Here is a 6,535-nt window from a genome sequence, read left to right as displayed (position 1 = left end):
TGTATACATTAAGCTCTCAATAAATATTAGCTATTATTACTGTTCTCTCTTCTATCCCCACACACACCCACAGTATCTTAGACCTCAAACAACTTAATATCTAAAGTAGAATTTTGGGGGACAAGTCCCAGGTTCCAGATGTGAAAAGGCTTCCTTCAGAGAAAAGCAGATGTTAAGATTCTGAAATTTCTAAGAACCAGAGATCCCAAGAGAAGAATAAGGGCAAAAGTCTATGACTATTATGTGAGTTAAAGAGGGGAAAATAGGGGACTATCAGCCAAGGATGGGAAGAAAAAGCCTTTTCCTCTGTCCTCTTACATTAAGCATTTGAAGGCTTACAAATTAGACTAACAAAGATTAACAGGTGAAAAACCACACAATTTTTTATTAATATGTTATGGTTTAGCAGTGGTACACGTGTAAATCCAGAAACTTGGGAAGCTGAGGCAGGAGAATCACAATTTTGAAGCCAGCCTCAGCAATTTAGTGAGGTCCAATCCATGTTACCATTAAAAAACAAAACAAAAAAAGTTATGGTTCAGATATTAGGTATCCTCCAAGAGCTCATGTATGAGACAATGCAAAAAGGTTTAGAGGTAAAATGACGGGGTTCTGAGAATTTTAAATCAATCAGTATATTAATCCCCCAATGATAACTGTGGCTGGAAGAGGTGGATCCCTGGGGTGTGCATCCATATTTTGCCCTGGTTGAGCAGAGATTTCTCTCTGCTTCCTGGTGTGATGTTCTCCGCTGCTTTCCTCTACCACACTTTTCTGCCATGATGTTCTGCCTCACATTGGCCCCCAAAGAATGGAGTCGGCTGTCTATAGACTAAGACCTCTGAAACCGTGAACCCTCAAATAAACTTTTCCTCCTCGATTTGTTCAGTAGCAAAAAAACAAAAACAAACAAAAAAAAAAAACCTGAATAAAACATAATATTTTTATTTTTATGCATAGGAGTTCATAGAAAAATGTGAAATGCAAGGCAGTTAGACTTTGGGGTTTAATAATATTTTAACAAAGAGGATTTGGGCTTTAAGAGACAATAAATGGTGGGGAAGTGCCACACCTGGTATCTGGTACACACCTATAATCCCAGCAACTTGGAAGGCTGAGGCAGGAGGATGGCAAGTTTGAGGTCAGCCTTGCCAATTTAGCAACTTAATGAGAACCTGTCTCAAAATAAAAAATAAAAAGGGCTGGTTAGCTCAGTGGAAAAGAGTCCTTGGGTTCAATCTCCAGTACCAAAAAAAAAAAAAAAAAAAAAAGTGGGGAAGTAACTAGGAAATATATGGGAAGAACTAATTGAAAATAAATGCTACTTTAGTAAGGTCTGTTTATGCAAACTCATATTGATGTCAATTCCTTATTTTTAATCAGAGTCACTTGTCTTGTGTGTGTGTGTGTGTGTGTGTGTGTGTGTGGTGGGGATCGATCCCAGGGTTTCATGCATTCTAGGCAAACACTCTACCACTGAGCCACATTCCTAGCCCAATAAGTGTCACTTTTCTCTGGGCACGATGTCACATACCTGTAGTCCCAGCTATGTGCATGACAGACTGACTGTTTGAGCCCAGGAGTTCGAAAACAGCCTTTGTAACATAGAAAGTCTCTCTCTCTCTCTCTCTCTCTCACACACACACACACACAAAACAAACAAACAAAAACCACTTTTCTTACTCCAGTATAGGGAAGACACCTTCTTCTTCAAAGGGAAATTTATGACCTGCTTTCAGGTAAATAAGGGGAAGGCAGAGAACTCTTCCTGTTTCTGTTGATTCTCAGTTGTCTTCAGCTTATGCCAAAATGGCATTATTATTATTTTTTTTCTTGGTTGGGGGGTTCTAGGGATTAAACCCAGGGGTGCTTAACCACTGAGCCACATTCCCAGTCCTTTTTCTGTATTTTATTTAGAGACAGGGCCTCACTGAGTTGCTTAGGGCCTCACTAAGTTGCTGAGGCTAGCTTTGAACTCACAATCCTCCTGCTTCAGTCTCCCAAGGCGATGGGATTACAGGTGTGCACCACCATATGCCCAGCCAAAGTGGCATATTTTGAGGTGGCATCTTCTGATCCATTTTACTTTGTCATACTTCTCAAATGCCAGGACCAGAAATCTAGCAAGCCCTGCATCAATAAAGCCTCCTTTTGCAGGTATAAGCAACCTCCGCTCTGGACTGTGGGTAAAGCACTTGCCTAGCATGCATGAAGCCCTGGGTTCAATCCTCAGCAAAAAAATAAAAAATAAAAATTCACTCAAATTTAGCCCCCAGAGTGATTCTCAGACCCAGAGTAATCACAGTACCTGGCCTGTTTACCTACATCCACTTCTTCAGGACATCCAAGAGGAAACCCATAGATGATGCTCCTAAACTTGGGAGGCAGTTACAGATGAAGCAAAGCCATATCTCAGGTGATTGTTAAGATCCACCCCCATTCCTTGACAAGAATCTATGCTTTGTGAGTCCTTACTGCCCTCTCTGTGAACTGCTCCCCACTAATAGGTCTAAGATCCGGTAATTAGTAGCATGTGTCTTAATGTTCCCTTTACCTGGCTGGTAGGCCTTAAGGAATGGACCTGTGGCCAGAAAAGCCAACGTAGACCCTGAGCCCAGACAAGCAGATTTCCTCCTCCTGTGAATTTGGAATTGAGATGGGGATAGAAGGTTAAGATATAGTAGCTAGGGCTGGGGATGTGGCTCAAGCGGTAGCATGCTCACCTGGCGTGCATGGGGTGCTGGGTTCAATCCTCAGCACCACATAAAAATAAAATAAAGATGTTGTGTCCACCAAAAACTAAAAATTAAATATTAAAAAAATTCTCTCTCTCTCTCTCTCTCTCTCTCTCTTAAAAAAAAAAGATATAGTAGCTATGCACTGGGGATATAGCTCAGTTGGTAGAGTGCTTGCCTTGCATGCATAAGGGCCTGGGTTCAATCCCCAGCACCACACACACACACACACACACACACACAAAAGATCTAGTAGCTACAATCACTGGACCTGGAAGGTCAGGCAGAGTAAGCAGGTCTGGGGAGAGAATGTAATAGATAATCCAAGATGTCCATAATCCAAGATGTCCAGGCCTTCAAGAGATGACACTCAAATCTCTAGTTCTTGACTCAACAGTCTCAGCTTTCTGAGACTAAGGTCTGGCTGTACTTCCTGGGATTGCATTGCATAATGGGTGGGTCCCCTTTTACCAAGTAATTCCAGTGTTTCTGTTACTTAGAACCAAAAGATGACTAAAATACTGACTTTTTTTAATAACTTGTCCAAGTTATAAAACTTGTCCAAGTTATAAAAAGTTTCTTCAGGGCCTGTGTACTGACTCTAGCTTCCATCCTGGAGTTCAGATCTTGAATAACAAGTCTCCCATGGGTAGAAGTCCTAGGGCAGCTCCCCCCATAACTCAGTCCATAATTCCTTACATCTGGAACTGTGTTCCAGCCCAAACAGTAAACCATATGGTAGCTGCAGATCCCTTCCCAGAAGTAATAATAATGATAGCTGCCATTTATTGAGTGTTCATCCTGTGTCAGACATGATGTTATAATAATTTCTAGCCCTTAAAACAAGAGTTGGAGCCAGAAACAGTGGGCACATGCTTGTAATCACAACTATTTGGTAGGCTGAGGCAGGAAGACAGCAATTTCAAGCCTAGCCTGGGCAACTTAGTGAGAACATCTCAAAAAGTAAAAAGGGTTGAGGATGTAGCTCAGTGGTAGACAACTCCTGGGTTCAATTTCCCAGTACCCACAAAAAAAAGAAAACCAAACAAATTAAAAAAAAAAAAAACTAAGTTGACTAAGTTGGCTTTAAATATTTTTTATTATTATCTAAATTAAATATACATGGTAATCAAAGTAAGTATAAATGTCTATGGCTTATAAGCTTTCTATAAATTTCTATAAATAGGAAGCCAAAAAAATTGCCAACCCAAACTATTAAAATTGATAAAAAAAAAAGATTTGATGTTGCCTGTTAGTATTTGGCTGAATTAAATTGCAGATACTGAACTGATTAAAAACAAAGCAAGTTGGGCACTGTGGCACATGCCTGTGATCCCAACAACCCGGGAGGCTGAAGCAGGAGAATCACAAGTTTGAGGAGAGTCTGGGCAACTTAGTAAGACCCTCTCTTAAAATAAAATTTTTAAAAGGTTAAAAAATTTTAAAAAGGTTAAAAAGGTTGTGGCTCAGAGGTAGAGCACCTACCTAGCATGTGTAAGGTACTGGGTTCGATCCGCAGCACCACATAAAAATAAAATGAAGATTGTGCGTGCACTTATAACTGAAAAGTAAATATTTTTAAAAAAATTTTAAAAAGGGCTGGGGGTGTAGCTCAGTGGTAGAGCTCCCCTGAATTCAATCCCCTGCACAAGGAAACAAAGCAAAACAAAACCCACAATCCTCTATGACTCCATTGTAGATGAGAAAACAGATTCCTAGAGAGGTGAAACATGTTTCCTGATGTCAAATAGCTAGGTGTTAAAAAATCAACCAGGATAACTGAAGAGTGCTACTACTTGAATTTAAGGTCTAATTACCAGAGTCTCTGGTTGCTCCTTCATTTAAATGATAGCTAATGAATGGGCAGAGACAGATCTTGTGTTTTCTAAAAATACTCAAGGCCTGGGGCAGGTAAGTAGTTGTGGAAAGATTTGTTGAATGAATGATTGAATGGGTGGATTTGTAGATAGTTATTTAAAAAACAGTTGGCTCCTAGACCATAACTCAGAACTCTCCATTTACCCTTGCTGCTAGTAGCCCTTCCCACCTTGCTACCCAGAAGCTAGTCTAATTGCATTAACCATCTCAACCAGTCATGATACCATTAAAAGCTTCAGTCTAGCTACTGTGCCCCCACCCCTGTCTTGGCTCTGGGCCCTGGGCTGGTCTGGTTGTTTACCAGCAATCTGGACCTTCTTCAGAGAAAAGCATAGATGACCTATTAGTCTAATTCAAGCACTTAGCAAGGAATGTCTGTATTGTTCACACCCCCAGCCCCAAGCTAATGGAACCAAGCAAATAGAAAGGCCTTGACTCTCAGAGATCTTCCTGGGAGGGGAGGAAGGAGGAAGAAAAGTGGACCCAGTGCCCCACTGGAGTTTGTAGGGAGGCAACTTGGCTGAGCATTTCCTGGGGCTGGGCAGGCTATGGGGATACAAGAATGCACAGGGAGAGGCTTGCCCATTCCACCCATCACTCTGGCAACTCTTATACATATCCCATTCCCAGTTACCTCCCTCACTGCCTTAAAACTTGGCTTGAGAAAAATGCAGAGTAACATGGTTTGTCCTGGAAAAAAATCATATTGAAGTGTAATCCCATTGTGAGATATTAAAAGGGTAGAACTTTTGGGAGGTGATTAGGATTAGATAAAGTCATCAAGGTGGAGTCCCCATGATTGAATACTGGTAACTTTATGAGAGAGAGAGAACGTCCCCAAAAGAGAGACACAGACATACATGTGTGCTCCGTGTCTCTCTTGCCTTGTGATACTCTGTGCTACCTTGGGACTCTGCTAGTGAGAAGGCCATCACAAGATGTGGCCCCTCAACCTTGGACCAGAATCATAAGCCATAAGTTTGTTTTTTGATGCTGGGGATTGAACCCACTGAGCCACATTCCATCCTCAGCCCTTTTTATTTTTTGTTTTGAGACAGTGTCTTGCTGAGATGCTGATGGTCTAAGTTGTTGAGGTTGGCCTCAAACTTGAAATCATACTCTTTTTTTTTTTAAATTATTTTTCGGTTTTAGGTGGACACAATATTTTTTTTTTAGAGAGAGAGAGAGAATTTTTTAATATTTATTTATTTTTTTTTAGTTCTCGGCGGACACAACATCTCTGTTTGTATGTGGTGCTGAGGATTGAACCCGGGCTGCACGCTTGCCAGGCAAGCGCGCTACCACTTGAGCCACATCCCCAGCCCCTGGACACAATATCTTTATTTTACATTTATGTGGTGCTGAGGATCAAACCCAGGGCCTCGAATATTCTAGGGGAGCACTCTACCACTGAGCCACAACCCCAGCCCTGAAATCTTACTGTCTTAGCCTCCTGAGTCACTGGAATTACAAGCATGTGCCACCATGCTCAGCTTCTTTCCTTTTTTTAAAAAAAAATATTTTGAAAGCTGAGACTTAGTGAGACCCTGTCTCAAAATAAAAACAAAATTTAAAAAGGGATGGGAATGTGACTCAGTGTTTAAATGCCCCTGGTAAAAAGTCTTTTGAGATAGGGTCTTACTACATTGAACTCATAATCCTTCATGCTCAGCCTCCCAAGTAGCTGAGATTACAAACATGTGTCACTGCACCCAGTCCCATAGTACTACAAATAAACTCCTCTAACTGCATGGGTGGGTGTTTCCTTACTCCAATAGGATTACAAATTTCCTGAAATCACAGGCCAGTCTCTGCTTTTCTCTGGCCCCCAATATAATCTGGAGGGCCCCCATCTCAGGTGCTGTGGCAATCACATATAGAATCCCAGAAATGGCTAAAATTGGGATGGATACAGGTCTATA

Source organism: Spermophilus citellus, assembly GCF_964194105.1.
Source record: "Spermophilus citellus genome assembly, chromosome: 1".
NCBI classification, from domain to species: domain Eukaryota; kingdom Metazoa; phylum Chordata; class Mammalia; order Rodentia; family Sciuridae; genus Spermophilus; species Spermophilus citellus.
This window is presented reverse-complemented; position numbering follows the sequence as displayed.